The sequence below is a fragment of the Marmota monax genome, unplaced genomic scaffold, assembly GCF_021218885.2.
Source record: "Marmota monax isolate L192 unplaced genomic scaffold, Marmota_monax_Labrador192_F-V1.1 WCK01_AAM20220418_F8-fsc00938, whole genome shotgun sequence".
NCBI classification, from domain to species: Eukaryota; Metazoa; Chordata; class Mammalia; order Rodentia; family Sciuridae; genus Marmota; species Marmota monax.
The window spans coordinates 48,812-66,310 of NW_026693459.1; the positions used below are offsets into that span (position 1 = coordinate 48,812).

Genomic DNA, 17,499 nt, shown 5'->3' on the forward strand with positions numbered 1-17,499 from the left:
AATATTTTCATTTTTTCTTAATAAACTAAATTGTCTGTCTTTCCTGACAGATTTTTATGATATTTTTATATTGGGAAAAATACTTTATAATGATTTTTACCTTTTTAAAAAAATGAAAGGAATCTGGGAGTAGAGCTTGCATTCAGTTTCCTGTGACATTTAAGATAAGTGAGCATAAAATCCTCAGGCACCATGTGGTCTGAGCTCTGCACCCTCCCACCAGTGCTTTGAGCAGTACAAATCTCTGTGAGTGGAATTCTTGGAGACATGGGAAGCGAGGGACTCTAGCAGGAGAGGACTGGAAGAGTGCTGGGAACTACTGTTGGTCAGGGGCGGTGGACAGGGACACTGGCATGTTTCCCATTTGCCACACACTGAATGAGTTGGCCACTTGAGGGCCTGAGTGGACTCCCCTGGAGCAGGGCTGAACCAGAACCACACTTTGCTCCTGCAGTGGAACTCAGAAGCCCCCAGATTCTCATGGGAAACAGGGTCATCAGCCCTCAGCACCAGGATATCCTTCACCATGTGGAAATCCTGGGCCCTTCCATGTCCAGAAATGTGATTCCAAACTGTGGACAAAAGGAAAGATTTTTCAATATAAACAGGGATTCATATTCTCTTCATGATAAAAATAGTTCCAATAATAATCAAAGCATTAAAGCACTGTAGTTCATTTCTTTTAATTAAGGCATCATTAAATAAAATGGTAGGAAAGAAATCTTTGAGACCCCAGAGAGCAAAATTTGTGAAAACTCAAAGTCATTCAGGTCAACTGGCATGTGCAATCTACCCAGGGTCTCAAAATCATTCTAACTACTAATTTTAAACCTGTTTCTGAAAAATATTGGCTGAGAGAGATTGACACTGAAGTCAGGGAAGCAGCACGGTATCTAGAATACAATGATTCGCAAAAACGTATACTGAGAGAGTCATGTAGTGCAAAGGTGCGAGTGATTAGCAAGGAAGATGTGAAAGAAAGAAAAGAAGTTTAAATGTAAAACAACTAGAGTTGTATTCAATAGATTGCTCAACCTCAGGGTTGATTAAAAAACATAATTTATGGTGTCTACATTATGCAATTCATGCCATATTAGAAAATAAAATCATTCGTTAGGTGTTGTTAGTAATTTGTTAAATTGTTTCCTACATTTTATGAAGTGTCATTGGCTATTGTGATTTTGAGGGCATTCTTACTGTGGTTATAACCTATCGAGGCCTCTGTTGGCTGGTCTCTTCAGGTTTTCAAATGCTCTAATTTGTTGGAGCACACACTGGGAGGGACTCTGTTGCTTCTGTTGTGTGAGGGTATCCAATGTAATCAGAAAGGAAGTTCAATCTCCATTCCCTATTAGAGAGGAGAGAACCTGTCAATGCCATTGCCATCTCTATAGTGACATGTATTTAACATTTACTGCTGATCTCTATAACTGGGTTAACCAAAGAGAAAAGTGGTAAATAAATAAAATAGACTGGCTGAAGCCTGAAGCATGAGTCATACTGTGAGCACTACTCAACTGATTGGTAGAAGAGGGTTAAAAAGACAATTGCAAAGGAACCACGTGAGAAAGGGAAGGAGACAGCAGAAAGGGAGAGTGAAGCAGAAGGGTAGTTGAGGAAGCAGAGAAGCAAAGGAGTGGCTGAGTGAAAGTTCAGGTGATGGACAAGTTGTACTCAACACGACTTTTGAGCAAAAAACAATAGAACATTTCTAAGACACTGGAGAGAAAAGAAGCAGCATAACAAGAATCACAAAGAGATCTCTGTTTTCTCTTTGCTGAGGATTTTTAAATGAAGATGTTTCCATGATTTTCACTGTAACATCCCCTGGCAATGAGGGTGTTTGTAGCAGAAATCATCCTACCCATTGTTGCTAATTCACTTTGATCCAAACTGGACACAATTTTCAGGGGTCTTTCTTCTAAGCTCTGCCTGCTTTTACCTGAGAGTGAGTATGAAGGAGAATTTCCTGTTCAGAGCATAACTCACCCTCAGTGTGGCTCTGTTTTTCCATCTGCGGAAGGGAGTGTGGCTCTGGCAGCAGATACTGACCAGTCTTCTGTCCTGGACAGCCTGTGGGCCAAGGCAGATTGCAAGACTCAGGTGATTTCCATGGGCTGGAGAGGAGTTTGGGGATTGCCTTGAGATACTTCTGGTGTGTGGGAGCTGGGGCATCCTGAGCTAGAATTCTAAAGGTAGCACCTCACACAACCCCAACTAGACCCAGTTCTAAATGCCAACAACCTTGTTCCTTATCAAGCAGTTTGACCACCCCTTTGAAATGGAAGTGGCCATTGCTTCTCTCCACTCTGCAGACCTAAAGCCTGGTAGCCAAAGTTCCTATCACTGCCCAAATCTTCAGTAAAACTATGGCAGAGTCTCACTCCATGTCCAGATGGATTCATCATTTGTGCACAGTGAAAATCCAGGACACATGGCCTCTGTGTCTTGGGTACAAACAAAAGCAATCCATTACCAGAACCAGAATAATAATAAAATAACTGCAGGAATTTCTACTATGTTGAGCAGTAAGTCAACATGAAGAGTCTGGAAACTGGCAAGGCTTTCCCCATTTTCTCAATTTCCTGGGAAATGCTGATGGCTCTCCCAAAGTGATTCTTCTCAGTATGTGAACATCTTTCAGGCTCAGGCTGTGAAATTACTGGACAGCACAGCCTGCTTCTCCTTTTTCTTCCCCACCTGCCACCACACATCCCCAGTTCTGGCACAGTCCATTCCCCATTAATTCTCTTTGTCTTCTGAAAACTGCCTTCTCTGCTCCTCCCCTTTCTGCTAGCCCTGGGACACTCCACCATCTCTTCCCTGGTCTTCCTCCCTCAACTCATCACTGCAGAACCCTGCTTTCCATTCAGCCCTGGAGAGCAGCAGCTCTGCACTGGGTTCCTCTACTTGGCCATTTTTCGAACACCCTTCTTATTTTCTTTAAAGAACGATGTAACCAGTGCCCTAGCATTTCTCTCCTGATCTCAGTGACAATTTCTTACTCCGTTTTCTTCTTGAAATCTTTCCTGTGTATTCATCCTTCATTGTATTTTCAAGTCCACTATTCTGCCAGTCAGTTCTGCCTTTTGCCCAGTCTGCCAGATTCCTGGCCAATTTCCTATCATTAGAATGTTTCCAGGCCACAGGATGCACACAGGGCTGTCTGTAAGAGAGTGAAGAGCTGAGTCATCTTGCCCAGTCCCCTTCAGGAGAGGCCTTCCCTCACTGATCTCCAACTGTGTGGGAAAGAGCTTCAGATTTGTCTGGAAAACCCATCAACCTGAAAGGGAATATTCGCAGCTGAAGCCCTGATTAGGGTCCCTGTCCATGAAGGCAGGGTGTGTCCCTGGTTAGATTTAATAACTGATTATCCATATATAAAAGGAAGTTAAGCAGAGGTCACAGGTTCCCAGAGAAGGGGCCCTGAAGGGTCCAGGGCCTGGGAGAAGAGCAAGTCCCTGCTCACCTGAGGAACCCTGCTGGCTGTCTTCTCCTCCAACTCTTATTTCCTGGTGAGTTCTCCAGACAATAGGATGGGAGCGCCTTGTCTCACAGGGAGATTATCCCTCTCTCTCTTGGAATTTGTGCCATCACAGCAGCATCTATGGTCTCTAACTTGTGTTGTTTCAACAGGGACTTCTCCACTCTTCCTGCTTTGCAATTAGGGAACCAGTTCCTTTGTCTTGAATCTAGGTTATGATCTTAGTTTCCTCTTCCATGATTTTGAATCTTGCTACTACCAACAACCAATAACTAGAGGTTATAAATTTAAATGACTCATCATTGAAATGGAAATGAATTCATTTATATCTCTAATCCTTTTTACTCGCCAGGGTGAGATAGGAATATTGCAAGTTCTAGGCCTTCCTAAGCAATTTATCAGGGTCTTCAGCAACTTAGGGAGACCCTCTCTCAAAAGAAAAGTACAAAAACTTAGTTGGGTTGTGGTTCTATAGTAAAACTCTGTTGTGTGCAATCCCCAGTACCAAATGCCAAATACAACAGGCTCTTCTGATTCAAGTGGTAGATTTTTATGTTCAGAATCATAAAACAATTTCACACAGTTCTCCTTTTTCCATACGCTGCATTATTATGAATGAAATGGATGATGAATATCTTGCAACGCTGGGTTTTGTGTTGTAATCTAATTGGAGGATATTGTATTCTCCGTGTATATCACTGACATAGGTTTATATTGCTTTCTCACTTACTGTGGGTTTAAAGCTATTGTCATGTACTCTAGATTTGGTCTTTGCATTTTTGCCTGCTTTGCTAGAATATAAAAGGCAATGGGGAAGAACCCCCTCAGTCTATGTCCACTGCATATCCCCAGCATTGGGAAGAAGCCTTATCCCATCCCTGAGGCTGAGAATGAAAAGGTCTGTTTCATGGTTTAGATATGAGGTTCCCAATGGATTATGTGAAAGAATGCATGAAACTTTATTGGTGAGAGATTGGCTTGTGATAACTTTCATCTAATCAGTGCCTGAAAGCCTTAAAGGGATTAACTGGGTGGTGACTGAAGGCAGGTAGGAAGTGGCTGAGTGTGGTATCCCACTGATGGTGGGCCTTTGGGTTTGTGTTTTGTCTCTGGTGATTGACGTTTTCCATTTGGTTTCTTGCCTTTATGACCTGTACAGTTTTCGTTTTAGTTTTCTCTACATTTTTTAATTGTTGTATTATATTTGTGCATGTGGATGGGATTTGTTGTTCCACACCTGTCCTGCACACAGTAAGACAACATAAAGTGGCCAACATCACTCCCCAGCATTTTCCTACTCCCCTGGCTCCTCCCATCCTTTGCTCCTTTCCTTTACTGATCTTTATTTGATTTTTAGGAGATCCACACCCACCCTTACTTTCCTTTTTCCTCTCTAGCTTCCACATATTAAAGAAAATATACTACTCCTATCTCTCTTAGTTTGACTTATTTCCCTTGACAGGAGGGTCTCTTGTTCCATCCATTTCCCTGCAAATAACAGAGTTTCATTATTCTTTCTGACTAAATAAAACTCCACTATGTACAGATACCACATTTTCTGTGTGAGTTCATCTGTTGATGGACACTGAGGCTGGTTCCATAGTCTAGCTAGTGTGAATTGTGCTGCCATAAACATGGGTATGCATTTGTCACCACAGTACAATTACTTTAATTCTTCAGGGCACATACTGAAAAGTTTTATAGCTGGGTCATATGGTGGTTCCATGCCTAGTCTTGAGACTCCTCCCTACTGATTTCCATTGTGGATAGACTCATTGACAGTCTCACGAACAGTGTAAAAGTGTTCCATTTTATCCACGTCCTCTCTCGAATTAATTTTTATTTCTGTTTTTGAAGATTGCCATTTTGACTGGTATGAGATGAGATCCCTGTTTAGTTTTGATTTGCTTTTCTCTAATTGCTAAGGCTGTTGAACCTTTTTTTATGTATTAGATGGCCATTTCTATTTCTCCTTTTGAGAAGTGTCTGTTCAGTTTAATTGCCCATTTAGAAGGTGGGTTTCTGATTGTTTTATGTTTTAGCATTTTCTGAGATCTTTATACATTGTAGATGTAAATCCCCAGTCAGAATAATAGCTAGCCAAGCTGTTTTCCTTTCTGTCGATTCTCTCTTCACATTCCCAATTGTGACCTTTGCTGTGCAGAAGCATTTTAATTTAATGTCATCCCATTTATTAACTCTTGGCATTAGTTCCAGAGTTTTAGGGCTCCTATTGAGGAAGTCATTCGTGTGCCTAAAAAGTGGTGGATTGACCATGAATTTTCTTTTAGAAATTACATGATTTTAAATCTATGTCCAAGGTGTTTGGTCCATTGTGATTGAATTTTTTGTAGGGTGAGAGATAAGTGTCTAGCTTCATTCTCCTCATGTGGAATAACCAGTTGAACTAGCACCACTTTTTAAATAGGGGTGTTTTATCCAATGTGTGCTTTGACAACATTGTCAAGGATCAGGTGACTGTAGATATATGGTTTTGTCTCTGTTTCTTTCATCCTGTACTCTTGGTCTCTCTGTCTGTATTCAAACCAGTACCATGTGGTTGTTGTTTTTATTCAACTGGTTTCTTTTGCCATATTGTTCCCCCATGATATTCTGCCTGACTCTGGACCAGGGCTGTGGAGTCAGCTGTCTATGGACCGAGTTCTCTGCAACTTCCAGTCAAGTAAACTTTTCCCCCTCTATATTGTTCTTGCCAGCCCTATTGGTCAGAGGGATGAAAAAGGTTATGAAAACCCTATTTTAGTAGCTTTACTTTTTGGTTGTAGGTTTGAATTGAAAGGAAAAGAACAGTGTATTTCTCATGGAGATCAGTTGTATTTGAAGACAATCTTTGCAGAATGTAGTTTTGAGTGCAGGGAAAAAAAAAGGTCCCTAACACTGCAACCAGGAACTAAATCCATGTTGAAATATCCTGGGAGGACTGGGAATTCCCAAGGCTGCCACCTAGTGGTGAGGAATGCCCTCAAACACTACCTTGATAGTGGGGATACAGAATGGCTCTTCCCTAGTGTCTTCCTAAGGGACCCGGAGGGAGGGGACAAGTTGTACCAATACCCTTGCTGACATCACAGTGATGTGTCACTACTCCTGCTATGGCACATGGATCAGTGTAACTTTGCCTACACGAGTGACTAATTGGGAATCACTAGGCTAATTATTAGTTTCTTTGAAACTGCTCTGCAGCTAGGTTGTTGTTTTCTGAAAGCTAACTCTATGGTGTTTAAAGAGGAAAATTCAATAGAGATAATTGGGTGGACCTATTGCAATATGATCAGTAGCTTTACAATAGAAAGAGTTTATAAAGAGATGTGAGCAGGGAAGACCATATAGAGACACAGGGAGACAGTAATATACAAGGGAGGAAAGCAAGTCTAAGAAGAAACAGACCCTGCAGACATGTTGATATCACAACCCTAGACTCTAGCATCTTGACCAGTGCTGCCAAATACTAGGTTTCAGTAAGGGGTGATGGGAGATTGGAAGAAATCAAGAGCAATACTTGCAGATCTTGAAGATAAAACAGCTGTGGTCGGATGGAGCGCTGCTCTCTGATGGAGAATTACACCAGCAATCTTTATTATATATGTCTCTGAATCAGATTAAGGGATATGCAACAGTATGCAGCTGTTTCCTCAGTTACAATCTATGGTTGCAATGTGCAAAGTTAGGAGCATTGTGCAGCTCTCAAGAAAGCCCATTGTTTAAAGTTACTAATTTGCAGGCAGACTCAGGAGCATCAGAACTGGTGAAACATTGTTGTTATTTTAGCAAGGAAGTGCCTTCATTCCCAGGAGCTGCTGGGCCTGAGATTAAGGTGGAGGCTGATAAGACTCTAGCATGGAGGACATCTCCACAGCAACAAGGCATGCTATGCCTTTGCACAGAGGTTTCCCCAATCACCAAGTTTGCCACAGCCATGAAGTCATCAGGGACCACAATCTCAGACACTGCTCTCTCAGTCACTGTCCCACTCTCCACAAATCAGTTTGTTTTTAAAGACACCCTGTCTCTATATTATTGTTACGAAAGCCCTACAACCATTCAAAATTGGTGAAATAATACAATATTCTTAGTCCAAGGTGTAGTAATCTTTTGAAAATCAGGACGAAATTAGAAGGTGATTTGTCAACAATTTTGGAGAAGAAAAATTATTGTGGATCATGAAATTATAGATTACTTACACACACACATAAGTTTCTACAACTTTGGAAGCCAATGGGAGCAGGACTTTTGAGATTAGACATGGATGGACACCATAGTCAAGTCTTCTCTGGTGCAATTGAGGAAAAGGACATATAAGCATTTTGCTGCTACAGGGGCTTGGTGACAAGATGTGGAAAACGGTGTACAGATGACCAGATTAGGTTGATGGGTGTGTCTCCAAATGAGTAAGAATGTAATAAATTGAGCAAAGAAAAATAGGATTGTGTTTGGGAGGTGTGGTTAATGCATTAGAGGATCATGAATGGTAGAATCTGCGAAAGGAGAGTGGTCTTTGAGAAATGAGAAAGAAGACCATGCAATCACATGGTAGGGCTTGTGCTCTTTAACATCAGAGGTACTATTCCAGATCAACTTAGAGGTTGTGTTGGTGTCTTCAAAGACATTGAGCTCAGGTCATAGAAAAATCAAAACAAACAAACAAACAAAAAACAACAACAAAAAAGGAAAAGCATTGCTATATATTTTCTACTGGGATAAATTTATCATATTATGAACACCTTGTAAATCTTTGTTTGTCATTGTTTAAATTATGAATTATTCTACTGTCAACTGGGTTGATAATAACCAAATATGTGAAAATTTGTAAGCACAGTCTCACTTAATGAATTATTGGTGATTTTTTTTTTATTTAGTTTATTTGATTTTCATTGTGATTGAACTCAGGGATTTCAGACCAGGAAGCTACATACCCACCACTCTATTATTTATTTATTTATTTACTTATTTATTATTTTTCAATAGCAGAGATTGAACACAGGATTGAACCACTGAGTCCCTTCCCCAGCCCCAGCCCATTTTGTATTTTTTTGTATTTTGAGACAAAATCTCACTTAGAAGCTTAGCTCCTTGCAACCTCATGATTCCTTTCTTCATCCACAGATTTTTCCTGAATACAGTTTGAACTTTGAGAGAAGAAGAAGATAGCAAAATGCAAAATCAATGGGTATGAATTTACATTTGAGCAGTGAATGGCTTTTCTATTGAAATTTCCCCCCTATTGACAGAGATGCCAAGTCTTCAGTGTAAGCAGGAGTTAGTCCTGTACCTCACAACTCTGCAGTTGTCACCATGGGTCAGGAACTCATCAGCAGGCAGCTGATCTTTCAGCTGTTAGGACACCACTATACCATGGTACCATTCCTGGCTGTGTACTTCCAGAAGGAATGGGAGATATTGAATCTCACTTTCTGCCTGTGACTCCATTTGAAATAATTGATGATGAATGATGCTATTTATTGCAATGATGTTTGGATTCTGGTGAATGTATTCCAGATAACTAAGTGAGGAGTAGAACATCACAGCCCAACATGGAGGCAGATTTTCCAGCAGTTGGATTCTGTTGACCCAGTTCCACAGCCATTGGAGTGATACTGAGAAAACATAAAAAATGTAGGCTAAAGAAGGCAAGAGAAAAAAATTATTTATTTTTTTCCAATTTTAAACTTAAAATATCATGGAATAAGTCTCAACCTTTTGAGAAGTCCCCCCAAATGCCTAAAATTATCATGATCATTTTTATTCCCAGTGTTGCTACAACTTACTAGTAAACCATTTCTTCATATCTCATACTGGAGATTATTTACACCAACCTATGCTAACTTCATTGATGTTGTGTCATTAAAACATACTAGTAAATAACATAGTAGTAGATAGAGGAAATTTTTTAAAGAACTGGATACATGAAAACTAATAAAAAAAAAAAACAGAAACACAAGATCAAGATACCAGAGAGCTATGCAAAATATTCTTTGGAGCTCAAGAGAGAAGTGAGAATGAGAGTTGTAGTATACGGAAGTATAGGGATGTTTGCTGGGACCCTGCTTCAGAATACAAGTCTCAGAGACTGTCTTGTGCTGCTGAAATATCTGTCCTTGACCTTTTTCTCACCTCCATGGTCACATCCTGAGAAGAGTGAATATTCCTGCTGATACCAAGATACATGTAGTTTGTTCAGTTCCCAAAAATTCTGGAGATTGGTTCAAGAATGTCTGCATTGTTCTGGTTATAGGGTTATAGTTCAAACATGTTGTGAAGATAAGAAGAAATTCATCAACCTTTTAAATATTCACATTACTAACCATTTTACCTGTGAGGGATCTAAGATACCTCTCTGTGAAAATGACTATTTTATACATAATCATTTTTCAAGACTGACAAAGTTTACTTAAACAATTGGGGATTTAAATGTTAGTTAAAATGTTTCAAGTAAAAATTTTATAATAACCTGTTTGAAAATTATTATTCCAAGTCCTTAAAAGTTTTGCACATATCATTCCATATTCCTGTACTATAAATTCTATGAATTCAATGCATTGATGTTCTGGGTTTCTGAAAGTAAGAATTTTGGGTGTTGGGAATAAATAGGCTGGTGCTTTAACAGTTTGATCTCCCTGCACACCTAGATTCCCCTCTGCCTCATTCTGTCCTCTCAACCCTTCTTTTGTGAAACTGATCTCATTGGTCTTTCTAAACTAGCTTGACTATACTCTTCTAGGAATTGATGACCATTGAAGATGTAAGCATAAGTTTCACCCAAGAAGGGTGGGCCATGCTGGACCCATCTCAGAAAATCTACACTGGTCAGTGATGCTGGAAATTGTTAATCATCTAGTATCAGTTGGTGAGTCCATCAATGTTATGTATGAAAGATGTGAGGGTATACATATAATTTCAATCAACAGTATCCAGGATAGACTCTCTCTATTCAATTCCAGTCTCTGTTCTGATTCTTTTAGACATTTTAATTACATACAAGAAAGATGTTTTTTAAAAAAATTGCATTACACATCATTTTACATGACACTACAATGTGGTCAGCACCATAATTTTATGTATTTATTGCAACTAAATCTCCTGAATAAATGATTTGAAAACCATAAATAGACGTAATATTTATAAATAAGTATTCTTATATGGTCATTGTGCTTGAGGATTGAATACCAAAACTAGAAAATTCTGAATATTTTTGTGTGCTTATTTGGATTCCATTTGAAAGTAATATTTAGTGGAGAGATGAAGTGCCTGAAAGGACTGCTGATTCAGCATTCTTTGAATGTCATTCTGAGGATGGGTGTCCTTCAATCCTCCCTGGTATGGGAACTTTCTATCTTTTATTCTACTGCAGTTAGGGAACTTCAATATTTTCTCTGCTAAATGGTTTCTCCCACTGCCTTGGTTCTCTGAACTGCTGCTAAGTCATCTTCATGGCCCTGATGATAATGCACATTTCTTGGCAGAAACCCTAAAATCTAATTCCCTTCTTTCCCATAAATAGGGTATATGTTCTGTAAATCAGAAGGGACTTTGCATCTGGAGCAAGAAGAAATTCTGTGGATGGTAGAAGGGACAGGGTTTCTCCCAAGCCAGAGTGCAATAGGAAACAGAGAATTTTGTGATTCAGTAGAGGTGGGTGCCCAGTCAGTGACTGAGCTTGGAAATATTAAGTGACGTATTTATGAAAAGTACGTTGTTGTCTAAAACATAGTGGGGAATAATGGGACTAATTTCTCACATATTGACCTAGATATTTTATTTTACATTCAAAATGTTTCCTCTATAATTATATATTTATTGAGGGCAAAACATGTTACTGATTTTTTTTCAGGTCAATTTCTATGAATTCTTTTCCAAATTTCTCCTTTAAATTTTTTTCTCCATTTCATTAAAAAAAAGTAATTCTATCCATATATCTTTTATAATTACCAGTGTTCTATTTTTCTAAGATAGACAGTTTTTCTTGACTTAAGCCATTTCCTCCTGAAAAGTGTTAATTATGAACAAAATTCTCATGAGATTGTTGATACTCAACTGTGTCTGTCTCTGAATTTCATGCTACCAAATCATATTTCCAACTATTCTAGGGATGGAAATTACAAATCAAAAACATGAAATGATATGCAGAGCACTTTTGAACAGGAAGGACACACCCATCAACATGTCAATGATGAGTTTCAGGGATGGGAACACTAATTATGTAAATTTAAGACCTGTCAGTGGAATAAATTAGTAATTGAGTACAATTTCATGGCTGTAATTATGTTGCCATTACATAATTTCTGAGTCCAAAGATCTGTATAGTTTTCATTCTGTGAGAAATTAACAAGATTCCAAAATAACAAGCATTTATCAAGAAGCAAATCTTTGAAATATTGAAGACCATAAAGTTAATCTGAGCCCCTTTAAATAAAATACTAGCAAATGGAAAATACTTGTCTCTCCAGGAATTATGTGCAATGTGTTTTGGGGTTAAAAGCAAAAAGATTTTTTTCTTATTATAATTGTTTGTTCTATAATTCTTTTGTAGAAAAATTAATTTGTAAGTTTATATGGAGACATCATTAAGAAATGTTCATCTTCTTTACAAAGCAGAAATCTCATGTTCAAGAGGATTTCTCTGGATGGAAAGACTTGGAAGAAGATCTGCATCACAACACTGCATGCATTCAATCTCTGTTTACTCACCCAGAAAAGAACCAGTGGGTCAACAAACACTGTGGAGGATCCCTTGCTGATCATTTGTATCCAGATGAAAACAAGAAAAATTATTGTATCTCATGTGAAGGGCAGGAATGTTTGAAAGGACATAGGTATTTTTTATGACCCAGAAAATGCAATAAGAATGACCCTGGAGAGATACAATATGAATGTCATCTATGTAGCAAACACTTAAATCAAACTTCTGATCTCAGGAGAATCAATGAAACTAAAATAGGAGAAATGATGTGTGAATGTAATTTTTGTGAGAAAGTCCTTAGGAACTGTTCTGAGCTTAGACAACATGAGAGAACCAAAACTGGTGAGAAGAAAATGAATGCCATGTGTGTGGGAAAGCCTTCAGGAAGTCTTACAACCTTAAAATGCATGAGAAAGGCCATACTGGAGAGAAACCATACAGATGCCATTGGTGTGGGAAAGCCTTTTGTAAATTATACAACATTCAAATGCATGAGAAAACTCACACAGGAGAGAAACATATGAATGCCGTGTGTGTGGGAAAGCCTTCAGCAAATCAGTTCATCTTAGACATCATCAGATAATCCACACAGGAGAGAGACCATACCAATGTCAATTGTGTGGAAAATCCTTTGGTCTATCATGCTGCCTTAGAATACATGATAGAATCCACACCAGAGAAAAATGATATCAATGCCAATTTTGTGGGAAATCCTTTGGTCAATCATGCCACCTTAAAATACAGGAAAGAATCCACACTGGAGAGAAACCATATCAATGACAAATTTGTGGGAAACCCTTTGGTCATTTGTGCTACCTTAAAACACACCAGAGTATCCACACTGGTGAGAAACCATATGAATGCCCTGTGTGTAGGAAATCCTTCAATCAAGCAAGCCACCTGAGACTGCATCAAAGAACACACACTGGAGGGAAACCCTACCAGTGCCACGTGTGTGGGAAATCCTTCAGTCAATCGTGTTACCATAAACCACACCAGAAAATCCACACTGGTGAGAAACCATATGAATGCCCTGTGTGTGGGAAAGTCTTCAGTCTATCATCTGGCCTTAGACACCCTGAGAAAACACATATTGAAGAAAAACATTCAAATGTCACCTGTGTGGAAAAGCTTTCAGTACACTCTCTTCTGAGATGGCATGATAAAATACATACTGGAGAGAAACCATACAAATGCCCTGTGTGTTGGAAAACTTTCAGCTGATCCACTGTCCTTAGAGTTCATGAGAGAACACACACTGGAGCAAAATAACATGCATGCCACCTGTGTGGCATAGTCCTTGACCATCACCTTACCATTAAAAAAATCAAAGAAGAGTCACCTTGGAGAGTGGTCACTGGAATGTAGCCTGTGTGGAAAGGCCTCTCTTTAAGACCCTAACCTTAGAAAACAGGAGCCAGCTCAATAAAGAGAAACCCCATGTGTGGCATCTATGTGGAAAAGGCTTCAGTCAATCTTATTGCATGAGAAAATGCACATGAAATCAATTGTGGGAATGTCAGCTGTTTGAGATGTCTTGCCAATGTTCTGCATGTAGGAACCCATGATGGAGACAAACTTGAGTTCCTGTAACATATATTCTAACCTGGTATTGCAAGATATAAAAACTAAAATTTTTGACTTCTATTTCACATATTTCTGCTCCTACTCTTATTTTTTCTTTCCTACTTACCTAATTTCAAAATAAACTGATTGCTGACCTAGTTTATTACTGATGAAAGTATTTTAAGTCATAAATGTTTGTCTGTGTACTCTTTTATCCCTCAGATTCTGAAATTGAAAGATTTCTCAGTTAACTTAGTTCAAAGCACTTTTTATTTACTTCTCTTTTGCCTTTTTCCTTGCCATTTCATGTTGAAGGACTTGACATGGGTGATGGGTTCAAGGGGATTGATTTCTAATATAATAACCCATGCAGGAAACACAGTCTTCCTGGTTTAAATTATTTAAATGGGTAATGGAAATGCTTAAAATTTGAATGATAAGATTGTACTCATTACATACATGTCAAAACTGATAAAATTGCATTCATCCAATATATGCATTTGATTGTTCTTCAACTTTACCTCAATAAACCTATTTTTAAAAATGTGAAGGAACCTTCAACTCTACATGTGAAATCTAAGTATGAGCACCCCCAAATTGATGAATCACCATTAATCAGTTTGAAAAAAAATTTTAAGTAATTTTAATCCTCTCTTGACAAAAACAAGTTCCTGGAAAATAAGCCATGTGAATAAAATTTGTTTTCAAAAGCCCTAGTAAGTGATCTTTCTTAAATTGCATGAATATTATAACCCCTGTCAAGAAAAGAATGTAGTAGTCTATGATCTTAATTCTCAGCTTTTAATATACCAGAGTGTGTGACAGGAAAGTCATATTGACACTATTCAGGTCCTAGACAGGGTTTCCTCAATCCTGTGTAATTTCAGACCTAACCCCACCCCCTTGTATTCTTCATGAACTTCTTGAGCTTCATTCACATTGGTTCCCTTGTGTCCACTGGTGGGACTTTTGAGAATAATCCCATAAACACAAAAAAAGTATTTTCAAGGATTTTACTTTCAAGTTTTATGTGCTCTCATCTCTCCATTTAATCTGGTATTCCAAAGAGGGGGGGTATGAATGATTAAATTTACATTAATAAGTTACAGTTGTATTCTTGTTACTCAGATCAACAATGATTACAAGTAGAATAAGACAGTTTTAATCTGAGAGACATAATGAAACAAAGAGTGTGGTAGGCAAATTGTTTCCTTTAATGATATTTTCCCCATGTTCTTTGAACAAGAAAATAAATTTTAATTTGTGCTGGAATTTGTGAAATATGCCAGAAACTTAGTGGCAAAACCAATAAAATCCATTAAGTCACAAATTAATAGATCAGAAGTCCAAGTCAGAGCAGGTTGGATCCTCTGGAAGCCTCTCACAGGACCTCATGCAGGTGCTGCCTGCATCATGATCTCCGTGGGGCCTGTTGATCCGCTCTCTCTCAGTCTTTGGTGTGGGTGAAGTTTACTTGATGCTGTGGTGCTGTGGACCTGAATTTTGACACCCTGATTTTTGTTTCCTTTCATATGTCTCCTTATATTCTGTGGAAATTTACAGACTTGGTGTGTGTTTGTGTTTGTTGCAGTGTTTGATTCTTTGGGCTGGCTAGACAAGCACTATACCACTGCACTGAATCCCAGGCCCACAGTTGCTTCTTCTGTGCCTGAAGGAGACCTGTTCAGAGTTTGGTTCTGTCTGCAATCCTCCTATCACAAGTAAGAGATTCCTGTTACACCACTCAGCTTTTCAGGTTCTCTCAGGTGCCTTCCCTTTGATTAGCTCACAGTGCCTGTAATTGCATGAGCAAACTACCCCGCCCCATTGCCAGTTTTAGTGGCTGTGAACAAAATATATGACAAGAACAACTTATAGAACAAACATTTTGTTTTGGACTCAGTTTTAGAGTTTCAATCCATGGCCACCTGACTGCAATGCTTTAGGCCTGAGGTGAGGCAGAACATCCTGGCACAAGGGCATGAGAGAGAAAAGACTCTCTAATGGCAACCAGGAGCAGAGAGAATGAGGATCCAGGGATGAGGTGCTCATTCCCCAAGGGCATTAGGGGACTATTTCCTCAAGCTCTGGCCCATCTTCCAACAGTTTCCATCCAGTAGCCCATTCACATTATTGGCCAATCAATTTACTGATCAGGTCACATCAATCTCTCCTAATGTAATCATCTCACCTCCAAAATTTTGGAACATTTCTAGATTTTAATATGACACTTTGAGGGAGACCTCATCTCCAAGCCATAGTCATGAAAGAGAGCAGGGTGAGGACAATGATGGTGACTGAGAGCCACAGGCAGGCACACCAGACAGGAGAGCACCTCAAAGATGAAGCCTTGGGTATCAGATCCTTCTTCAGCTGTAATTGTACCTCTGTATGTAACTTAGCAAATCTAGCCTTTCAGTGTCAGGTCACATCCTAACCACTGGCTAGGACACTCTTGTTGCCCAAACTGTCACAACCCGCAATCACCCTGACAACCAAAGCATCAAGAATCTCAAAAATAAAATAAAATGAAAGCTCACTGGTAGCTATTCAATGAATAACAAACCCACTGAGGAGCAGGACATTGAGGCAGAAACAGAAGAACTCATTTCCTTAACAATTCCACCTCTGGCTAGGCACCCAAGGGAATCCTAAAATTCCAGAGACTCCATAGCCCAAGGTAGGAAAATCCCAAGGTGAAAGCCAGCTTCTGCAATATGGTGAGGCCTTAAGCAACATAGAGTGGCCCTACCTCATAAAATCTAAAGATATATATATATATATATATATATATATATATATATATATATATATATATATAGTTATAGTTATAGTTATTTCATAAAAACATGGACAAATAAACAGACACTTCCCCCAAAAGAAATACAAATGGCCAACAAACACTTGAAAAAAGTGATTGATATCATTAGTTATCAAGAAATGCCAATGATAACCAGACCAAGATACCAGCTCACACCAGTTAGAATGAATATCACCAAAGAAATAAAAATGTAACAAATGTTGACAAGGATGTAGAACCTTTATGTGTTGAAGTTAAAGCTTATATAGTTGTGAGGTCACTTCGTGATCAACAACATATCTGTTTGTTAATGAATTGGAAAGAGTTCAATTTAAATGTGTGTGTTTGTATGCACATGTGCATATGTGTGCGCATGCAGCCAAATCTTGAAGAGTGCCAAACAAACCTTGGTAGTCTATAGTATTTAGTATCTCTGATGTGTGGATTAGAAATGTTTGAGGCTCAATTTTTACTTTCCATACCATTTGCTGTTTACAATAAGAACTAGAAAGTGCAATGCCAACCTCTCTGTGCAAGAACAGTTTCACTCTAATGTCGCAGATTCCATTTTGACTTGGTGTTGGCAAGGATGACAGAGACCAATGTGTGGACTCACCTCCTGGCCCTTCATGGAACCAGCCCCCGGGCAGTGCTGGTAGAATGCTGAGCCTTTGCTTTAATACAACAAATTTCTTGCCATTTTTGCACAGATTATTTCACCTAAACAGATTCCTCTGGTTCCACCCATGTCCTTAGAACAGTAATGATTTGTACATTTCAAAATAGATAGAGTAGGGGCTTTAGATGTTCTCACACAATTACATGGTATCATCGAGGAAGTAGATTTACTCAATAAACAGAGTTGTGGAATAATCAGGTGGTACTCTGCAGATATACACAATTATTCTATCAATTAACAGGAAAAAGAAACAAAGATAGAGATGATATGCA

At 38.8% G+C, this 17,499-nt stretch overlaps 1 long non-coding RNA gene across 1 annotated transcript; it reads left to right on the forward strand.

Annotated features, from left to right (window-relative positions):
• Nucleotides 1–2,019: 2,019 nt before the first annotated feature.
• LOC124101665 (uncharacterized) lies at nucleotides 2,020–11,101 on the forward strand. Its single transcript, XR_006854683.1, has 4 exons — nucleotides 2,020–2,103; nucleotides 8,609–8,672; nucleotides 10,224–10,349; nucleotides 11,004–11,101. It is a non-coding gene; the product is annotated as an uncharacterized LOC124101665 (long non-coding RNA).
• Nucleotides 11,102–17,499: the final 6,398 nt, after the last annotated feature.